This window comes from Phyllopteryx taeniolatus, chromosome 14 (assembly GCF_024500385.1).
Source record: "Phyllopteryx taeniolatus isolate TA_2022b chromosome 14, UOR_Ptae_1.2, whole genome shotgun sequence".
In the NCBI taxonomy this organism is placed as follows: Eukaryota; Metazoa; Chordata; class Actinopteri; order Syngnathiformes; family Syngnathidae; genus Phyllopteryx; species Phyllopteryx taeniolatus.
The window spans coordinates 20053962-20062712 of NC_084515.1; the positions used below are offsets into that span (position 1 = coordinate 20053962).

Sequence of the window (8751 nt, forward strand, 5' to 3'; positions counted from 1 at the left end):
TGAAGACTTTTACTGTATATAGTAACGTAGTAATAGCTACAAAACTCTCGTCCTCACCTACATGTTGAAAAACGTATTTGTCGAATATGTTCATCGGTGCAAGTAAACGATTGGATTCCAATTGACAAAGAGACACATCCACGCCAGTGAGTGAGTTATTAAATCATAATTTTCAGGCAAATTAAGTGAACACTGGTTGGGAATCACTGATTGAGGGCACAATATGGGGGCTAGTTCTGCAAATATGACATTATTATTATTATTATTATATGAATAACTGACACGTCTGAGTGCCCCATTTTGAACATCAGCTGCAGCTGAGCAAACATTCACTCCTTCATCGTCAAACAATAACACGAGATGAAATTTTCGTATGAATCTGTGACGACAGCAGGGTGCGCGTTTTGTCTCGCCGATGCGCTTCGCTGACCAAACAAACGCAACTTTCAGTATTATGTGATATGAGCAGAGCTGCAACTAACGATTATTTTAATCATCGATTAATCTGTCAACTATGTTTCCCATTAATCGGGTAAAAATATTTTTTTTTTCATCCCTTTATTTGAAAAGAGGACATTATTTCAAACTGACAGTGCAGAATATGTACAAATAAATTGATGATGATTCAGTTTGTGGTTTGGTCCGTAAAAGCCGTCAGAAAAACGGCAAACATGTTGATCGTTGTTTTCCAAAGTGAAACCTGATGTTCACAAATGTTTTATTTTGATTAAACTCTAAAGATAATAAGTCTGCTTTCATGGCGCACCACAGAAATCAGAAATTTACTGTTGGGAGGCTGAAATTCCGACGATTTGGTCAATTAATCGATTATCAGAATAGCTGTTGATGAATTTAATATTCGATTAGCTGTCGATTAATCAATTCATTGTTGCACCGCTACTATTCATGTTAGTGTCAACTCATGCAGGTTACAGAAGGAACTGTGTTACAAAAGCTAGCATGCTAGAAATATACGAATGCACGTTTGATTCCTACGTGAAGATTGTTGGATTTGAGACGCGGCCGTTGACTTTGCACCTGCATTTTCTTTGGCTGGTTGTGGAACGCTAAGCTAGCGAGCGTGAGAAGTCTTTTTCTTGCCGTTTCAGGAGGACAACGTGAAAAAACAAATGCAGGAAGTCAGGACGTTGGAACACAAACAGACAAATCCTGCGCAGGCCAGAAGAGTGAACACGATCAAAAGAATCTTTCATGTCAAATTCACTTTTCCGCCCTGTTGGACCACTTCCTCAGTGGCTTATTTTTATCCAGACGGCAGGCATGTTGGATACCTGACTATAAACCCCTAACCCTGTCATCCCTAAAACTAAGCACTTCCTTCTTTGTATGCAGCCGGCAGCCGGTCTTTAATCCTAACCCAACCCGGTCATACCTAACCCTAATCCTAAACAACAAACCTAATCCAAAACCCATAACCCTGCATTACCTAACCCTTCATAACCGCTAACTCCAACCTTGGTCATAGCTACCCTATGAACTTAATCCAAAAGAAAAACCTTAACCCCCCTAACCCAGTCACACTGATGCAGAACCCAATCCCAACCCAATAGTAACCCAAAAACCCGGTCATACTTAATCCTAGCTCAGGACTGGTACACACAAGGATTTTTTTTAAAGAATTTAAGAGCTCTATTACAGACCCCACACATAAAGATCAAAATTCAATAACAATTCATCCTGTGTGCGGTGCCTGCCGATAATCTCAACACAGCACAACACACGCGTGACGACACTGTTCCACGAACGACCAGGAACCTAGTCCTCCAAGACAAACTTCTCAACTGGTCAAAAGTGAAGAAGGAGGAAAAAGAAGAAACATCGCAACAACACAAGACGCAACATGGAAGCGGACATACGAGAGGAAGGAATGATGATTCTCTAGGAGCTATTTTTTTTGATTGCAAAATCCTGAACTAAAAATATTTTTCGGATAATCAAATTGGAGTTTTCATTTGTCGGAAGATGACATCTTTATTTAGGAATAGCCCAAGGAGTAACAATCACATTTTTCATTCTTCCACATTTTCCACGTCAACATTCCCAAATCAATGCCGACATTTTAAATAAAGACCAATTATATTTGTCACCTGATTCACACCATTCCAACCTCAAACTTTTCAGATCATTCAGGGCATGATAGCAACTTTATCACATTCCCCAGATTTCCACATATCCCCACTAAAAATCCCAAATAACTTGATATTTTCCATATTTACCCCTTTCTTCCACATATTTGGACCAATTGAAACCATTCCAAATTCAAGTCTGACCTGCTAGATGTCAACAATTTAAGTCACTCCACAGCATTTCAATTTAGCATAAACTCTTCAGCATTCACACGCAATTTCGACACAAATTTCATCCTCTAGTATGGAGCGTGAAATTGTGATCGTGTTACTAATAGTAACGAAATCAACAAAAGGAACAATACGAGAGAACAGACCGGAAGAACCATTACAGTATGTTACAATAAATAACAACAGCGGCTGTCCATTAAGCCAACTTTAGTGAACGTGGTGCTTCCCTTTCAACGATTTAGGTGGCTAAAACACATGCTAACTCGCTAAGCTAAAGATCTTAAATTTATACAGTACTAAAAAATAAATACGGATGAAGTCTGGGTTTTAAATTGTGTTAAAAGATGATGGAAATGATCTTTTAACACTTTGACTGATCGCTTCTGGCCTCCATGTTGAATCCAAACTTTAACGGAGCTTTCTTGTGCTGGTCAAAGAATATTTCATTTGATCAAAAGTTGACCCGTACCTTATACGATAATCTTCAAGTTATTACAGAGTGAATGATTGTGTTCGCAACTGAGTCACGACAAAGGGATTTTCAGTGGACATTTTAGGAGATTGCTGTATCTGGGAGGAACACAAGTTGAAGTGGCCAATTCAACCAGACTCAGCATTTTGACATCGTCCTTTTTGAGAAATCTTGTCACGTCGCTACTTATTTACAAAACTTAAATAATCTGGCGTTTGTCATCGTCGTTCGGCAAGGGGACCAAAACAGCCTAATTATCTTTGTGTGTGTACCAGGCCTTACCCAAATCGTAACACTAGCCCTGTCACACCTAACCCAATCCCCTAACCCGCCTTAACTCTGAGCCCCTAATCCTAACCTTGTAATACCTAACCCTAACACAAAAAAAAGTGATTTGTGTGGAGAGGTTTTGATCTTTTTAAATCCCTCTGATGCTTGCTGGGCAACTTCCTTGTTGTCCTTTTATTCCCACACGCAAACATCAACAACATCCAACAAAAAACGTTTGTCGGCCATTCGCACAATGGAATGTTGCCGGGGTGGGGGTTGGGGGGTTAAGGGGGTGGTGGGGGTTGTGTGGCCTGAAAGAGGATCATCAGCCTTTCTGGAATTTTCACTTTTTCATTTGAGCTCAAACAGATTTTTTTTCCCTCCACTGAGCGCTCTATTTTTTTGAAATAACACTTCTGTCTACGATGTTAGCTTAGCATCAGCCGCTACTTGTCATCTCTTCAAAGACTTTTGTGTGAGCTAAGACAAGTTTAGCTCCACGTGAAGAGACATTTAAGTAACGAGATACTTGCACAAGCATGATTCTTTTAGGCTGTTAGCTTGGCATCAGCCGCTGCTTGTTATCTCTTTACAAACATGACTTTAGCGGCCAGTGAATAGACATGTATTTAACAAAACACTTGTTCCTATTACGCTGTTAACTTAGCTTAGCATCTGTAGCTACTTGTCATCTCTTTATAACCACAATCGTTGGAGCAAAGATGGCTTTAGCGACCCGAAGAGACATTTATTTAAAAAGATACACGCGTACGAGAATCTTAATGTTTAGCTCATCTTAGCTTAGCTTAGCGTTTGCAGCTACTTGTCATCTGTTCACAAGCAAAGATGGCTTTAGCGACCTGAAGAGACATTTATTTAAAAAGATACACGCGTACGAGAATCTTAATGTTTAGCTCATCTTAGCTTAGCTTAGCGTCTGCAGCTACTTGTCATCTGTTCACAAGCAAAGATGATTTTAGTTGCGCGTGAAGAGACATTTAACGGGAACAACTCGTACACACGCATGGTCCTTCAATGCTGTTAGCTTAGCTTAGCTTCAGCTACTGCATTGGAGCTTCAAGTTTAAAGTGTGAATGCCGACTCAACTGTGACCAAAGTGGACCTGACCAACTTTGCTGCGCTAACGAGCTTTAAAACGAACTACTGACCTACTTTCTCCGCCTTGCTTTCAACTCTGTTTACACAAGTGTGGAAGTGTGTGTGTCTGTGTGTGGTGTAGTATGCGTGCGTGTGCGCACGCGTGTTGAGGCCTGGCGGTCAGGTCGGTTCCGCCATGTGCTGTCCAGCTGTGCGTGTTGGACTTTTTTGGAAGGAGGAAATTAGCTCGGAATCTGAATTGTTCTCCGCAGGAACGACACACGCAATAGCGTTGTTGAACAGTCGGCATGCTGGGAACAACGCAAACACACACGCAAGTGAACCACGAGTCAGTCGAACAGGGAAGAAACACAGCCTCCTTGGTGGAGGGAAAATCGGGGATGAATAGCCTTTGCCTTTTACACACAAGCCACAAAAGAAGGAAGAACAAAGAAAACGTGAAACGATCGGGTGTAAATAGGCAGTGTGAAAGGTGCTATCGCTTCATTTGTTGTGTTAGTTGTTAGTTGTTGTTGTTAGTGTAAGTGTTAGTTGAATGCTGAAGGGATATTTTCCAAATGTAACTCATTCTTTCATAGTTTCATACGTATTAAAGTATGATTGTTTTTCACCTGCTTCTTCCACATTTCTTGACGTATTCAAACCGTTCTAACTTCAAACTATTCAGAGCAGTTTGTTCCCAAAATTCCCACATTTTTCATTCTTCCACATTTCCCACGTCAACATTCCCAAATCAATGCAGACATTTTAAATAAAGACCTGTTAGATTTGTCACCGGATTCAAACCATTCCAACCTCAAACTTTTCAGCTCATTCAGGCATTGATAGCAACTTTATCACATTCCCCAGATTTCCACATATCCCCACTAAAAATCCCAAACAACTTGATATTTTCCATATTTACCTCCTTCTTCCACATATTTGGACCAATTGAAACCATTCCAAATTCAAGTCTGACATGCTAGATTTCAACAATTTAAGTCACTCCACAGCATTTCAATTTAGCATAAACTCTTCAGCATTCACACGCAATTACGACACAAATTTCGTCCTCTAGTATGGAGCGTGAAATTGTGATCGTGTTACTAATAGTAACGAAATCAACAAAAGGAACAATACGAGAGAACAGACCAGAAGAACCATTACAGTATGTTACAATAAATAACAACAGCGGCTGTCCATTAAGCCAACTTTAGTGACCGTGGTGGTTACTTTCAACGATTTAGGTGGCTAAAACACATGCTAACTCGCTAAGCTAAAGATCTTAAATTTATACAGTACTAAAAAATAAATATGGATGAAGTCTGGATTTTAAATTGTTTTATAAGATGATGGAAATGATCTTTTAACACTTTGACTGATCGCTTGTGGCCTCCATGTTGAATCCAAACTTTAACGGAGCTTTCTTGTGCTGGTCAAAGAATATTTCATTTGATCAAAAGTTGCTCTTAATGGAATTGTCGGCTGAGGAGGAGAAAAAAAGAAGTGGCCTTCCTTTTTGGCCCCTCAAAGCTGGGAAAAATCAATTTAGGCAGCTCATTAGTCAGCAACTTTGTGTACACTTACAAAGCCCAGCACACACACGCACGCACGCACACACTCAGCATAGCATCGGCAGCTAATTAGCGCTAATGGAGATTTGTTTGCTTTGCTTTGGGCTCTGTTGCTGTTTTGTCTCGTCTTCCAGGAAGTGGCGATTGGGCTAGCGTTCAATCTGATAGGTTGCTCAGACCCACCCCAAGGCGTCTCCAATCACACACACACACACACACACACACGCTCACACTCAACTTTTAGGGGAGTTCTGCAGCTTGTGGTCTGGTTTCATGCTTCAGCTTGTCCCTTCCTTGGCGGAGGTCATAACGTTAACAATAACAACACGATGACATCATCACAAGACCTTCAGCTGCAGTTCAATGTCGCGCTCCACAAATTGAAAGTGTGTTTTGGGAACAAAGTCCCACATGCAGCCCGAGCAGGAAATTAAAATAAAAACGGTAGACGGCAGACGGCGACGGCAGTGGCTGACTTCCCGCCGACCGCAGCTGCCGTTTAGGCCGGCGGCCGCCAATCGAAGCGTCAGCGTTGACTTATTAAAGCAATGTTAGCAGAAAAAGAGAGAGAGGGGACAGGAAGTTGTAGACGACGCCCGATTGGCCCGCTGGAGCGGAGCGTCGGGATTCGTAAACATTCCCCGTTTGGCCTCGGCTCACATCTTTCAGCGTTTGGAATTCCTCCAGGCTGCTAACAGCTGTCAGCTAACACAAGTTAACTCGCCACACAGTACGAGGGAAAAAAATTAGTGTTTTTTTTTTTTTTTTGGAAGAAAGCCCAACAATGAAAAGAGTGAAGTGAAACAGAGAAAGGAAAAGAAAAGAATCTGAAAAGACGTTCTTCCTCTTGGATAGCATGTAAACACGAGCCTTAAAAACTCTGTCAAGTGAAATGATAGATTTGTTTTTCAATACATTCTACATGTGCACCCGGTGCGTGGCTGCTTTAGAGCGCCTCGTTGTCGGTCGTGAGTGTGCGCACGTCATAGCGAGAAAGTGGAAGAGCGAGGAAGGGGAATGATTTATCTCTTCATTTCGTGTGCATGCATGCATGTTCATGACAATAACGCTGATTCTTCTTAGTGGTATTTGATTGACATTTGACAGTTTAGCGGGGCGTGGTTTCCGCGCATTTAGCAAACACGCCCAAAGCGTCTGAGAGCAGAGAGGGAGGCGCCATTTTTCACCATTTTCAAGCCTCATACTTTTTTGATCATTCGAATTTGACAGGGTTGTTAACTGCAGCTTGTCAAACGTAAGACCTTGATTTTCACTTTCATGATTTTTTACAATGACTAATCCTGAACACTTAAAATGATAGTTCATTAACGATCATGATCACGTGCATGTTTTGACCAAATTGATGTTTTTGATTTTTGTTTTTGATGTTGGGACCAAAACTTGCTGGATAAAATCAGTTTCAAAGCTTGATTGGTATCAGGAGACATAAAGCAATCGCAGAAGGGCACAAAAACAGAAATCAAAACATGTTTGAAATCATTTCATTGATTTTGCTTTCTCTAGAAGCAAAGTCAGGAGGGGGGGGGGGGTCGTTTTAAAATGGGAAATATGCCCAGATCCTAGTCTCTCGTCTTTGGTCCATTGCTGTGATTAGTCTGGAGATTTTCCTCCAATTTCAAACCTCGTTTTCATCTTTACTAAACTTCTGAAGCTGCTCTAAATTCTTTTGGCACAGTCAAAGCTAGTCTCAAGTCTCGATTCAGTTTCAAGTCCAGTTCTGATGCTCATCTTAAGTCTTTCGTCCACTTCTGAAGCTAGTAGAGAGCTAGTATTGCCACAGTTCTGTAATACCGAGTCTTCTGGATCTGGTCCCTGGTCTTGGTCCAACTTGCATCCACTTCCTGTTACACATGCCAATCTGACATTTTTTTTTTTGGGAGGGGGGGATCAGGAAGATGTGATGTGGACACACACACACACACACACACGCACACACCTGAGGCCAGCCTGCGCTCTGATTGGTCCTCAGGGGACACTGAACATGCCCCTCCCCTCTATACAGTTTCAAATGTTCAAATGTAAACAAAACCTGCAAACGTCCAACGTCTACGCACACGCACGTACACATGCATGAGCGCACACACGCGTACACCTTCCGAGTGAAGCCGACCGTGGCGCCGTTGCAGCTGTTTTTTCACTCAAGAAGAACAAGAAATGATTGTGTAGAATGTTTGTGGTGTATTGTGTGTGCGTGAACGTTTTTACGCACGGGAGAAGGAAGTGCCGTAACGCTTTGAAGAAAATGGGTTCATCAGAAAAGAACCTTCACACTTTCGCGTCGCTTCTCGAATTCGTCAAAAGCTGACCGACCGCTTTGGAGGCCATCTGGTCTCGATTCTTTCGTCAAGTTCCAACTAAAGCTAGTCCCGACCATCAGTGGAGTCCTGAAGCAAGTCCTTACTTAAACCTTTAGTTCAGTTTTGTAACCTTAAATTCATTTCTGAAACGAGCAGCACTGACACAAGTCCTAAACCTTGGGTCCAGCTTTGAAATGAATCATATACCTAAAGTTGACTTCTGAAGCCAGTACTAAACTTTTAGTCCAGTTGTGAAGTGAGTCCTAAACCTTGAGTTCAGTTTTTAAACCAGTCATAAACCTTCAGTTCTGAAGCTAGTACTAAATGTTAAATTCAGTTCTGAAACGAGTTGTAAATCTTTAGTCCTGCTCTGGAACGAGTCATAAACCTTTAATTCAGGTCCGGAGCTAGTACTAAACCTTAAACATAAATAATGAGTCCAGTTCAAAAGTGAGTCATAAAACTTTCTTCCAGTACTGAAGGTAGTTTTCAACCTTTAGTCAAGTTCTAGTTAGTTCTAGCTCGTTGTACTTGATCAGCATGTATTTAGGAAATGTTCCTTCTATTTTTGATTGCTCCTCTCTCCTGAAACTTCCAGTTTCGCTCCCACCTGGCCTCTTTTTCAGAGTGCAGCTCTGAAGTGAATCCTAAAATATTAGTCCAGTTCTGAAACCTTTAGTCTGGTCCTGAATGAAACAAGA

General features: G+C 41.5%; 1 protein-coding gene across 2 annotated transcripts in view; it reads right to left on the minus strand.

The window, feature by feature from the left end:
* The window catches only part of myo10 (myosin X), a 56112-nt gene that overhangs the window by 45661 nt on the left and 1700 nt on the right, over window positions 1-8751 (minus strand). The gene's annotated exons all lie outside the window — the stretch shown is intronic.